Below are 14,157 nucleotides of genomic sequence, written 5' to 3' on the forward strand. Positions count from 1 at the left end.
TGATTTTATTAAAGTTCATTCTAAATTAAGAGTGTGTATGTATGTGGGTGTATGTCTATGTGAAGGACCCCTTTGACAGTCTTGAAGCTTGGGAACTCTTTCTCAGAGTCGTATTTTTTAATATATAAAAGAAAATAAATAGAATTACAAATTAAATCAATTATATTGAAATACAGTTATCAACAAATATCTTTTTTAAAGTTCACAGATGTCAAGTTAAGAACCCCTGTATCTAAAGGACAATTTGTTAAAAAGCAATTCAAGGTAAATTATGTAATTAAGTGGGAGACTGGTTTAAATATGTAGACAAATATCTTCTGACTGGACTGTTAGAACTTTGAGAAAAGGTGAGGGAAAACCCCTGTAATTTTCAAAAAGGTAAATCTTGATCACTTCCTTTTCTGAAGTTCTTTTACTCTTGGTCTACAGCACCCACTGTAGGCCTGATTGTAACATCCTTGTAACAGCCAATCAGTAAATCGATTAATAAACATTTGTTAAGTACCTACTATGTGCCAGGCACTGTGATACAAATAGAGGCAGAAGATAATCCCTGCCCTTAAGGAGTTCACAATCTAATGAGGAAAAGCTCACAATCTAATCTAAGTGTTTTCTGTGTGGAGGCCTTGTCTCTTTGATGTGATCGTGAGCTCCCCAAGGGCAAGATCAGTCCCTTGTACACCTCTTGTTCTCTTCTGGTACCTAACATAGTGCTAGGCACCTAGTTAGAAACAGGGATGGGGACTGGACCTCTGATTTCATTGGTCTCGGAAACTCCCCAGGTGAAGAAACTCCTCCCAGTGCATATCCACCCTTTCTCTACAACTTTTAGCCTTAGAGAGTTGCTTAGTGCACTAAGAGGTCAGGGAACTTATTTGGGGTCACACAGACAGCATGAGTCAGAGGCAGGACTAGTTTTCAACTCTTCCTGGCCTCAAGGTTTACTATCTATATACTACACCATCTCAAAGGCGCTTAATTAATGCTTGCTGATTGAACTGAATTTCAGTGCAAAGGAAAAATCTAAATAAAAGTTGAACATGAACCAGATCTCTCTGACTCCCAATTCTCTCTCCATCTTTCCACCTTATCCTTTTTTCAGAACTATAAAATTCCAGCATTTACTTTACCCAGTTGGAGTTTTTGAAGATGACTCGGTGGATGAGCTTTCAAATAGAAGTAAGAAAGAGCTCTCCAAAACCCCCCTTTCCCAAGCAGCAGCACCATGGAGTAATGTTTTTAAGTGCTAGCCGTTGTCCAAGGAAAACCTCGGTTTAAATTCTTCCTCTTAACACTTGACAGCTGTGTGATTCAAGGCAAGTCACTTAACCTTTCTGAGTTTTTGTTTCCTCATCTGTAAAATGAGGGGATTGAGGGGACCTCTGAAGAACCTTTCAACTCTAAATCTATGATCCCTCAAACTATTCCATTCTCCAGTCTTCCCTACTACTTCATCTAAAACACCCTAATCTCGTTATCTGCCTGTTTTTACAAGTTTCTATGCTTCTCCTCATGTGTCCTTCAAAATTGTTCATTTTTGCAATATTGTTATTACAGTATGAATTATTCTTCTAGTTTGGCTTGTTGTAATCTGAATCAGTCCATACTAGTCTTCCCATGTTTCTCTGAAATTGTTTCTTTGTTTCTTATGCCACAATAGCGTTCCATTACATTTGAACATCATAATTTATTTAACCGTCCGCTCATAAATAGTCATTCACCATTCAGGACCTTCCCATAATTTCAAACCAGGTTCTTAAACAGACATTTTTTAAAAATAACAAACATGTATATTCTTTATATATTATATATGTATATACATGTGTATATAGATAGATGTCTAAACAAGTAGATATCTATCTATACTATATGTGTATATATATACTACATATTTATAGATCTATACTACATGTGTATAATGTATATATACACTACATATTTATAGATCTACACTACACGTGTAAATATGTATTATATATTATATATTTATAATATATAATATATATTTACACGTGTAGTGTAGATAGATATTTACTTATGTAGATATCTATCTATGTAACTAAATATGAAAGCTATCTATCAATCGATCTATCAATTGATTGATCTATTTAGCTACATATGAAAGCCTCACCAGAGACCTTCACTGGCATTGCTTACAAGACTTTTCCATACAGATATCCTACCATCAACTTAGATTCAATATCTTCAAAGTCAAACTCAGCCTTCCCCAAACTAATTCCCCTTTTCAATTTATTGTGTCTGTTAATGTTACCACTTTTCTTTCCATCACTTAGGCCCACTACTTCTGGGTCCTATTTGATTCCTCCACTGAATTAAAGCATTTATTAAGAGCTTACTTCTTGTAAAACACAATGCTAAGCCGTGGGAATACAAACAGAAAATAGAGGCAGTTTCTTTCCTCAGGAAACTCGTATTCTAACAGGGAGAGACAACACAAATGAGATGATACAGATACACCATCTGGGGTGGCTGGCCTTAACCGGGGTCTGGCCAATCACTAGGGTTTATTTTTTTCTTTTTTCAAAATGTCTCTTGCACCTCTCCCTCCCTCTCTGTATTCCTGTTCACTGCCAGCACACCAGTTCATATTGTCAACACTTTATTCTTAGAATACTGAAACAGCTACTCAGATAGACTCTTGACTTCTAGTCCAGGCTTCTGTTCCCATAATCCTAGGGGCAGGGGGAGCATCTAGATTCAGTCTTAGAAGACTGCTCAGAAGCTTCCAGGAGTTCCCTATTCTCTGCAGCAGAGGTGTCAAACTCACGTGCTGCTGCAAAAATCTCAAGCTTTGCATCCCTAACCACATGAAACTGTCATTGGGAACTGCTTAACAAAATAAACAAAAATATAGTGCAACATATATAATGTTAATTTGTGGTTTTCTAAGTCGATATGATTCTTGTAGACATCTTTTTCTATTTGTGTTTGACACCTGTATTCTAGTGGATGATATCCTAATCCTCTCATTCTGGCCAGTCTTCAAGGGGGCTTTACAGTCTAGCAAAAATTCTATTTATTCTCCTTTATTTCGTATATTCTCCCATGAGCTCTCTGTACCATTTAGACTTGCTAGCCTTTTTACTATCCCCCAGACAATCCATGCTCAATCCAACTCTAAGCCTTTGCCATATTGTACCTTCTGTCTAGAATGCCCTTTCCCATATCCCCAGTCCGTTTTTTAGGACCTAGCTCTAGTATTCCATGAGACTTTACCTGATAGCCCAGCCTCCACTGATGCCCCCTTCTATTTTTCCTGCCACTCATACTGTTACTCAAAAACATATTCTCTTACATTATTATTTAACTCTTTGATGTATATATGCTTTGTCTTTCCAAATGAATCACACATTTATGAAGAACAGGGATACTATATTCTTCCTTATAACACTAGGTATCCTATAAATATTTTACCAACTTCTAGCTCAACAGCAATAACAGCAACAATAATAATAACAGCTAGAATTTGCATAGTACTCTAAAGTTTGCAAAGTGCTTTACATATGTTATCTCATTTTATCCTCACAAGGACCCTGAAAGGTAGGTACTATTATTATTCACATTTTACTGATGAGGAAACTGAGAGTGAGAGAGGGCAAATGGTTTACCTGGTTACATGGCTAGTAAGTGTCTGAGGTCAAATTTGAACTCAGGTCTCTATCACTCAAGAATCTGTAAAGGATGCAAATGCCAAAAACAATATAATTCCAGACCTCAAAGAGGTTTTTTTTTTTAAATATATATATATTTTAATAGGGGTCGGGGAAGTCATGGGGATAGTGAATGGAGCAATTGATTCAGTGTGTTCTTGCCCAAAATGGTAGTTTTCATTTGAATACTGTTTCCAGAGGCAGAGATGCACAGTGGTGTTGGAAATGCTGTGTGCACTGGGATGTGTGATGTCATGAAGGTGATCAGGAAGTAGCAGCCTGGTGGGTCGGGGTGGGATAGGAAGAGTGAAGTCTCAAGAATCAGAAGCTAAGTCAAGTGTTTTTTAATCACTGCTCTGGAAGCCTGTTGTAAGAGACATGTCTCTTCTCTGACCAGAGATTTTTATTTTGCATCTACTGGTCTGCATTCTGATGTCTCATTGACCAATAAGAGGTAGAATTAACTACTTCTGGCTCTTTTCAAGGCAAGAAGTCAAAAGCATTGCCAAGAAGATGAGAAATGAATAAGACACTGGTTCCTGATTGATTTGACTTGAATTTAAGAGTGAGATTCATAGGGAAGATCAGATTGACTAAGTCTATCTGATTCTGGATTGCCTTTTTATTCAGTTATTTTTCATTCTGTATTCATGTTCAAATTAGGAATCAAAAATTGTGGGCCAGAAAGACACAGGGTAACCAGCTAAGTGTGGTTTGGGTTTTTTTTTAAGTTTTTGGAATAAATGTCTCTTCATTTCAGAATCTAGCATAGTGCCTGGTACATAACAGACACTTTATAAATGCTTGCTGATTGATTAAATGAAGCTGAGAGTCAGGTGGGTATTTGTCCTGGGTGATCATTTTATTAGCCAGCACTTTATTTATTAAATACAGTTTATTGTAATCCACTTTTAAATTTCATGTTAACTCAATAGTTTTCTTTGAAGTCTGTCCACTGGTAACCACATAGTTTGCGTGCTAAAAGTTCCAGATGTTTTTTACTAACTTTTTTCGAGAAGACAAAAGTACTTCTCCCCATTAGATAATGGTAGTAGTTCCTTCAACTTCTTTACAAGGTCATTTTCAGGGTCATCATTCAAATCTAAACTGGGCATGCTTCCCACCCTGAGATGATAGTCACTTCCCAAGGTCACTTAAAATGTGTCATTCTTAAACTAATTATGAGGAACTGACCAATTGTTGGCCTCCCCCACCAGATTAAAGACACCAGTTTTCGAGGCAGCTGAAGGTTTTGAATATATTCCAAGGCTGAATTGCTCAAAAGGCTGATTGTGAATTGAGAAAAGACTGTCTGTGAGCTCAGCCATGTATACCTTGGCTAAGAAATGTCCATGGTCTATAATGACATGACACTTTAACTAAAAAACTTCAGAAGAAGTTTTGCTCCATGGAAACAAAAGCAGTCTAGTCTCAAAATCTATTGTTGCCAAAGTTTGTCTTGCAACCATGACATGAATGCTGGTGCTTCCCAATGGCTATGGAAGAACCAGGAACTCTACAGGCTCAAAGGATTGTGTCCCCATTGATAAGTATCTCAGGGGGTCCTATCAGATTCCATGTTTCTTAGACTCACCATTCATCTGACAATGTGTTATTTTACTGCTAGACTACTCTTATCAAATGAATTGGGGTTATTTAGAGAGGTTTGTAGGAAATAATTGAAAAGGGGGAATTGGTCAGATTCTCTAATCCATTTTACATCCTACATTTAGAGATAGTTGGCAGCTAAGTGGTATAGCAGATATAGTGCTGGACCTGAAGTCTGGAAGACTTGAATTCAAATCCCAAGGTAGGATTTGAATTACCTCTAAATGTAGGAAGTAAAATAAATAGGAAAATCTGACCAATTCCTCCTTTTTCTTTGCTGAACTTTTGAACTTTTTGAACAGTTTTTTGAACTGGACTTTTGAGATTAGCTAGTGAAAGCCACTCATTTTATTAAGGATGTTGCCCAAGGTCACTTCAGCAAACATTCATTAAAAACATCTATGTGACAAGCATTATGCTAGATACTGGGGATATAAAAACAAAAATAAAACAACGTTCTACTAGGGCAAATAACATGAATATAGGTAAGAAAATAGCCAATAGCTAATAGCGTGTCCCTGGGCCTGACACTTAATCTCTTTCACCCTCATTTTTTTCATCTGTAAAATGGGAGTGATAATAGCAACTATCAAGATAATGTATTTAAGGTGCCCTGCAAGCCTTAAAGCTCCATATAAATGCTATTATTAATATTAATAAATAATACTATTACTATTAATTGCCCTCTGAAATGTATGATTTTGTGATAAACTTACCTGCCCAGAGGATAAAGTAACAGGCCTTTCATTCAGAAATTATGTATTCTTAATAAAGCTTATTGAAGGATATTATTTAAAACCATCAGAGGTCTTAGAACGGCTGGAAATGAGACAGGATGTTCCTCAGGTCTATGTCTCAACCTGAGTTTCTGCCAGCTTCTGAACCAAAGAAAGGGCTATGGTCTTAGGTGAGCTGGTAGGGGGAGGAATGGTTAACTCCCCAAATGGCTATTGGGGGTTGCAGCATCAGAGATGGGGTGACAGCATCAAAGATAACTTACCAGGTTTTCCTTCATTTATAGAAAAGGTACCATCTTTGAAGCGTGGCAAAGATGTTTCAGTTTTCTAGTTCCCTGGAAATCTAGGGCAAGTGACTGGCTAAATTATGGATAGAGAGGAAAGGACCAGAATGCTCTCAGGATGCAGAAGTCTATTGCTATTGGAAAAACAAAACATACAAAGTCTACTTTAAGGGAACTGCAATGAACATTGTAATTTTGTTTGTTTGTTTGTTTGTTTGTTTGTGAGATAATGGGGATTAAGTGACTTGCCCAGGGTTGCAGCTAGTAAGTGTCAAGTATCTGAGGGCAGATTTGAACTCTGGTGCTCCTGACTTAACAAAGTTGTCACTTCTCTAACCCCACGTGGAGGAAGAACTGAGGTAGTAACTTAATATGTCACATCTGTTATGGTCCTTAGTGTATGTCACTCAGAAGAGATGGCTGTTAAATTTCCTTTGGGGCTATACTATACATCCTCCAAATCACATTAAACTAGCTAATGGGGAAACAGAAATTGTATTTCCATTGCAGCTCAATGTCTATCTTATGTATAATTTTTTACAAAAAGAATATCTTTAAAAGTTATCAATAACAATTCTACTTTAGATGTTATTTTGAGAACCACTGACAACTAATTTCAGTATGTTCTAAACATGCCAAATATACAGAAGATAAAAGTTCCTACCATCTAAATATACAAAGTTAGAGACATAACTCCTTTAAATATTTCTACGTATTAATTTATTTTCAAGGATTTTTCTTTCATTATTTTGCTGGCCATATTCCTTATTCTGTGAAGAAAAATTTCACTGAGAAAGAATCATCAAAACTAAATTATGTCGTTACATATATGATATCATTTTAAAGCTGAAAAAAAGGACCTTAGAGATCACAGAGTTAAAAAACTTACATTTTCAAAAAATTTCTATCTAAAATGGTTAAACAATCTAGAAAATTTGGCTACCCAGAATGATGAAATCCCTAAAGATTTCAGAAGATGATTTTTTTTTTTGTTATTAGTACTAGTTCACTCAATAGCTTCTAATCCAATTCAACAAGTATTTCTCAAGTGCCTACAAAATTCTGAACTAGGCTCTGGGCATAATTATAAAGACAAAACTAAGAATAGTTTCCGCCCTTGAAGGACATTCTATTGGGAGGAAAGGGGGAACTATAACATATACACAGAAAAGAATATACACCCTAATTTGAAAAAAGCAGTACCAATTAAGAAGAATCAGAAAAGGCTTCTTATAGGCCATGGCCAGAGAGGTAGAGGAGTGGCAGGAGTACCATTCCAGGCATAGGGGGACAGCTTGTGCAAAGACAGGCAGGCCGAAAATGGTATGTGGTCTATGGAGTAACCAAGATGGTAAGTTTAGCTAGAACACAGAGTACGTGAAGGTAATAATGTGAAATAAAAGTAGGAAATGCAGGTCGAAGGCAGATTCTGAAGGACTTTAAAAGGCAATAGAAGGCCACTGAAAGTCCTTGGGCAGAAGAAAGATCTAAAGCAATAAACATTTATTAAGCACTCATCAGGTACCAGGGATTCAGAAGTAAGAGTCCTTGCCCTTGAGGGGCTAACATGCCATCATCTACCAAAGTGTGTGCGTATTTAAATGGCATATATAATAGTGAATTTGTTTTGAGGGAGAACTCTCGGTAAGGGCATCCAGGGAAGGCTTCAAGTACAGGGAGGGGGGGGTCGCGCCACCTAGCTGCCCTCGGACATTGTAATTTTGGAAACAAAAAATATCTTCCCTACATTCTTACAGAATCAAAATTTCAGGTTACCCAAAAGGCAATGAAAAATTACCCACAGCCCTACAGCAGTTTAGGAGTGTTAAGACAGAATAGGGACTAGCAATAGATTGTATAGGTTAGGCAAAATAAGTCATCAGTATGGGTGGAAGCCAAACTTCTAACAGAGTTTTTTATATCTCCAAATAACCTGACCACTGTCGTTGTCAAGGGAATGGTCTTGAGGCATGTTCTTTTGTTGAAAGGATGGCAGAGATTTTTTTATAAGGAGTTAGAACTTTTCCTTGATATTATTCTAATAAGCAACGTCAATTCACTGTGAAAGGCAAGGAGATAGCATTTACTAGTTTGAAAGTCCTAAATAATAGATATGTGTATGTACATATATATTTGTGTATATGTACATTTATATTATTGTGTGTAGGGCTATAAAATAGACATTATGGAACGCTTTGTGGTAGGCATAGCTTAGCTACTACGAATACATAAATCCTTCAATAAGCCACAGTGGAATATTCATGAGTTATGTACTGGATTTTGTCTTCATGTTTAGTAACGTGAAACTAATATTTATTACATAACTCTACATTTAGAGAATTTTGCTGCTAAGTGTTAAGAAATGGGCAGGAAAGACTGGTTGCCTCTACAAGCTTTAGAATTAGGGCCTTGAACTTAGTAATATTACAAGTATAAAAACCATTTTGTTCCTTCTACGTTCACTCAAATAAAATGGGCATTTTACTTACAAAGGTGGTGGAGACACTGAGATATACCTCTGTATAAAATAATTTTATATATGGACCTTTCATATTTCTGTAATGTTTTAGTTGGTGTTGAAAGTAAGAGTGCAGTGAGATCTTTCATTGACCAAAAATGGTGCCTATGTATCCAAATGTTTCAAATCCAAATATCCAAATTTGTATCCAAATATCCAAATCCAAAAGAAGGTAACTTATAATGTATTTTATTCATTCATTTGTTGTTTATAGCACAAATATAGTTTGATTCTTTTTTTTTTAGTTCTAAATTCTCAGCCTCCTCTACCCCCTTTCTCACCCAATGAGAAGGCAAGAAAAACAAAACCTCCAAATATGTGTAGTTATGCAAAACAGATTTCCACAGTAGTCACGCTGCCCCTTCAAGAAAGAGGAAAAAAGCAAGAAAAAGATTTTTTTAATTGAATTTGCTTCAGTCTGCACTTGGAGTTCATCACTTCTCTATCTGTAGGTGGACATGTTTCATCGTGAGTTCTTTGGGAGTTGTAGGTCATTATACTGATCAGAGTTATTACTAAGTCTTTCTAAGCTGATTATAGTATCACTGTTACTATGTAGCTTGTTCTTCTGGTTCTGCTGTCTTCACTTTGCATCAGTTCATACAGGTTTTCCAGGTTTCTCTTAAGCTATCCTCTTCATCATTTCTTATAGCACAATAGTATTTCATCATACTCAAATATCATAACTTGTTCAACCATTACCTGGATGATTGGCATCCTCTTACTTTCCAAATTCTTGCCATCACAAAACAAGCTGCTATAAATATTTTTATACATATGGGTGCTTTTCTTCTTTTGTCATTCTCTTTGAGGTATAGCCCTAGTAGTGGTATTGCTAGGTCAGAGGGTATGGATCGTTTTATAGTTTAATACCCTTTCAATTCAAAATTGCTTTCCAGAATGGTCGGATTAGTTCACAAGTTCACAGCTCTACCAACAGGGCATTGGTGTTTCTGTTTTCCCACACCCCTTCTGGCCTTGTAATTTTCCTTTTTTGTCGCTTTAGCCAATCTAATGGATATGAGGTGGAACCTCAGTTGTTTTAATTTGTACTTCTTTAATTATTAGTTATTTAGAGTCTATTTTCTTATGACTCTTGATAGCTTCAACTTCTTCCTCTGAAGATATCTATTCATACCTTTTGACCATTTATCAGTTGGGGAATGGCTCTTATTTTTGTAAATTTGACCCAGTTCCCTATATAGTTTAGAATTGAGACCTTTATCAGAGAAACTTACTGCAAAAATATTTTCCCAGTTTGTTGCTTTACTTCCAATTTTAGCTGCATTGGTTTTTTTCTGTACAAAATCTCTTTAATTTTATGTAAACAAAATTATCCATTTGACCTCCTGTGTAACTCTTTCTCTCTTACTTGGTCATGAACTTTCCTCTATACATAGACCTGACAGGTATTTTCTTCCCTACTCCACCAATTTGTTTACGATGTCACCATATATGTCTAAATCATGTACCCTTTTTGTATTCATCTTGGTATACCGAGAGAGAGGCTGGTCTTTGCTTAATTTCTGCCAGACTGTTTTCCAGTTTTCACAACAGTTTTTGTCAAATAGTGACTTCTTGCCCCAATAGCTAGGATCATTGGGTTTGTCATTCACTAGGTTATTATGTTCATTTGCTTTGCATATTGTGTACCTAATCTTTTCCACAGATCAGTCTCTCTATTTCTTATCCAGTACCAGATTGCTTTTATGACTACAGCTTTTATAATGTATATAATTTGAGATCTGGCAGTGCTAGACCCAATTCCTTCCCAGTTTTTTCCATTGACCCCCTTTATATTCTTGACCTTTTGTTCCTCCAGATGAATTTTGTCATATTTTTCCAGCTTTATAAGGTAAGTCTTTGATAGCTTGGTATGGCACTGAATAAGTAAATTAATTTAGGTAGTATTATCATTTTTATTATATTGGCTCAGCATTCATGTGAACAGTTAATATTTCTTCAGTTATTTTGATCTGTCTTTATTTGTGTGAAGGGTATTTTGTAACTGTTTTCATATAATTCCTTCATGTATCTTGGTGGGTAGTCTCCCAAGTATTATGTACTGTCTGTAATTATTTCAGGTGGTATTTCTCTATCCTTTCCTGCTGAATTTTCTTGGTAGTATAAAGAAATGCTGGTGATTTGTGTGAGTTTATTTTATATTTTGCAACTTTGCTGAAGTTGTTAATTGTTTTGATTAGTGTTTTAATTGACTCTCTAGGGTTCTTTAGGTAGACCATCATATCTTCTGAAAAGAATGATAGTTTTGTTTCCTCATTGCTTATGCTTTTTCCTTCAATTTTTAAAAATATTTTTGCTCTAGTTAGCAGTATAGCCACTAGGAAGTACAGTAGATAGAGGGCTAGGCCTGTAGTTAGTAAGATCTAAGTTCAAATCAGACCTCAACACACTTACTACCTGTGTGACTCTCGGCAAATCACTTAACCTCTGCCTGCCTCAATCTCCTTATCTGTAAAATAGGGAGAGTAATAGCACCTGCTTCCTTAGGTTGTTGTAAGAATCAAATTACATAATAATTGTAAAGCATTTAGCACAGTTCTTGGCACATAGCAAGTGCTATATAATTGTTAGGTATTATTACTAATAGTATGATGTTGAATAGTAACGGTGATAATGGAAATCCTTGCTTCACCCCTAATCTTAACGGAAAGGCTTCTAGCTTATCCCCATTACCAACAATACTTGCTCTTTGCTTTAGAGATATACTATTTACTGTTTTAAAGAAAGCTCCATTTGTTCTTGTGCTTCCCAGTGTTTTTAACAGAAGTGGGTGCTGTATTTTGTTAGAAGTTTTTATCTGTATCTATTGGAGTAATCATAATTTTTGCTGTTTTTTATTGATATGGTCAATTATGCTTATAGTTTTCACAGTATTGAACCAATACTGTATCCCTAATAGAAATCCAACCTGGTTATAGTGTATGATCTTTGTAATAAATTGCTATAATCTCCTTGCTAGTATTTTGTTGAATTTTTTGCATCAATATTCATTAGGGAAAATTGCTCTATAGTTTGCTGTTTTCTGTTTTGAGTCTTTCTGGTTTAGGTGTTAAAACCATATTTATGTCATAGAAGGAATTTGGTAGAACTCTTTCTTTATCTGTTTATGCAAACAGTTTATGCAGTATTGGAATTAATTGTTTTCAAAATGTCTGGTAGCATTTGCATGGAAATCCATCTGGTCCTGTTTTTTTTTTTTTCCCTCTTAGGGAGCTCATTTATAGCTTGTTCCATTTCTTTTTCTAAGATAAGGTAATTGAAGTATTCTATTTCCTATTCTGTTAATCTGGGCAATTACATATATATGCATATATATATACATATATATACATATATACATATACACACACATATATATTCATCTGTTTCATTTGGGTTATTAGCCTTATTAGCATATAGTTGGGCAAAATAGCTTCTAATAATTGCTTTTATTTCCTCTTCATTGGCTATGAATTCACCTTTTTCATTTTTGATACTGGTAATTTGGTTTTCTTTCTTTTTTAAAAAATCAAATTAGTCAATGATTTATCTATTTTATTGGGTTTTTTTAAACAACTACTAGTTTTATTTATTTGTTCAATGGTTTTATTACTTTCAATTTAATAAATCTTCTTTGATTTTCAGGATTTCTATTTTGGTGTTTAATTAGGGGTTTTTAATTTGATGTTTTTCTAGTTTTCTTTTTAGTTGTATGCCCAATTCATCAATCATTTCTTTCTCTCTTTTGTTTATGTGAGCATTTAGAGATATAAATTAAGTACTTCTTTGGCTGCATCCTACAAATTTTGGATTGTTGTCTCACTTATGTCATTATCTTTAATGAAACTATTGATTGTTTCTACGATTTCTTTTCCTTTGACCCACTCATTCTTTAGGATTTGGTTATTTTGTTTATAATTAATTTTTAATCTATGCTTCAAAAATACTTTATTGAATGTATTTTTATTGCATTATGGTCAGAAGAGAAATGCATTCAATATTTCTGCTTTTCTGTATTTATTTGTGAGATTTTCATGCCTTAATACGTGGCCAATTTTTGTGAAGATGCCATGCACAGCTAAGAACTAGCCATACTCTTTTCTATTCCCATTCAGTATTTTCCAGAGGGCTATCATATCTACCTTTTCTAAAATTTTATTCATCTCCTATACTTCTTTGTTTATTTGTGGTTGGTCTAGGTCTGAGGGGTAAATTGAGGTTCCCCCACTAATTTAGACTTAAATACTAAAACTTGAATACACAATAGAGAAGAGAAAAAGAAACATTATAAAATTAAATATTGAAACTTAAATACAAAATAAGAAAAAACATGTTATGTGCATAGCAGAACATAGGGGAAGATTTAAAATATGTAGCAATAAATTCCCACTTCAAGAAAACCTGTATAATAAATACTACATGTTGTGTTGAGAGGTGTTGATCTTTTCTTTGCTTCCTTGTAAGTTTTTTTTTGTTCTTTGCTGTACACTTTTTATTTTGTTCTTTTCCCCCTTTCCTCCCTGCCCCCAGAAGGCTACAATTAAGCATAGATATATTTAGATATAGGGGGGCAGCCAGGTGGCTCAGTGGATAGAGCACCGGCCTTGAATCAGGAGGACCTGAGTTCAAATCCAGACTCAGACCAAACACTTGACATTTACTAGTTGTGTGACCTTGGGCAAGTTACTTAACCCCAATTGCCTAAAAATAAAAATATAGCTGTAGATCTATACATACATATGTACACACATATATATACACATATACATGCATATATACCCCACTAATATATTTTTACTATTTTCTCCTATAATTAATTTATCTTTTCCTTTAAGAATTTGGATATTATACTACTTGGTACATATATGTTGAGTATTGATATTAATTCATTGTCTATGATATCTTTTGGCAAAATGTAGTTTCCCTGCTTATCTCTTTTAATTAGGTCTCTTTTTGCTTTTGCTTTGAGATCATGATTGCCACCCTTGCCTTTTTTATTTCAGTTGAAATATAATAGATTCTGCTCTAATCCTGTATTTTAACTCTATGTGTAGCTTTCTTTTTCCACTGTATTTCTTGTAAAAAAAAAATACTATTGGATTCTGCTGTCCTTTTCTGTTTTATAGATGAATCCATCCCATTCCCATTTACAGTTGTGATTACTATGTATTTCTCTTCATTCTATTCTCTTTTACTTTTCCTCTCTTTTTTTTTACCCTGTCCCATCCTCAAGAGTCTGTTTTGCTTCTGACCACTACCTTCCTTAATCCACCTTCCTTCTTATTTCTTTCTTCTTTTTCTCTTAACCTCTTTCCTTCCTACTTCCTGGTAGTGTA

General features: G+C 35.0%; 1 protein-coding gene across 5 annotated transcripts in view; it reads left to right on the plus strand.

Annotated features, from left to right (window-relative positions):
• ANKRD6 (ankyrin repeat domain 6) overlaps positions 1–14,157 on the plus strand; it is a 278,033-nt gene that overhangs the window by 178,997 nt on the left and 84,879 nt on the right. The window lies entirely within an intron of this gene.

The sequence above is a fragment of the Vombatus ursinus genome, unplaced genomic scaffold (assembly GCF_900497805.2).
Source record: "Vombatus ursinus unplaced genomic scaffold, bare-nosed wombat genome assembly UNPS02000582.1, whole genome shotgun sequence".
NCBI lineage: Eukaryota > Metazoa > Chordata > Mammalia > Diprotodontia > Vombatidae > Vombatus > Vombatus ursinus.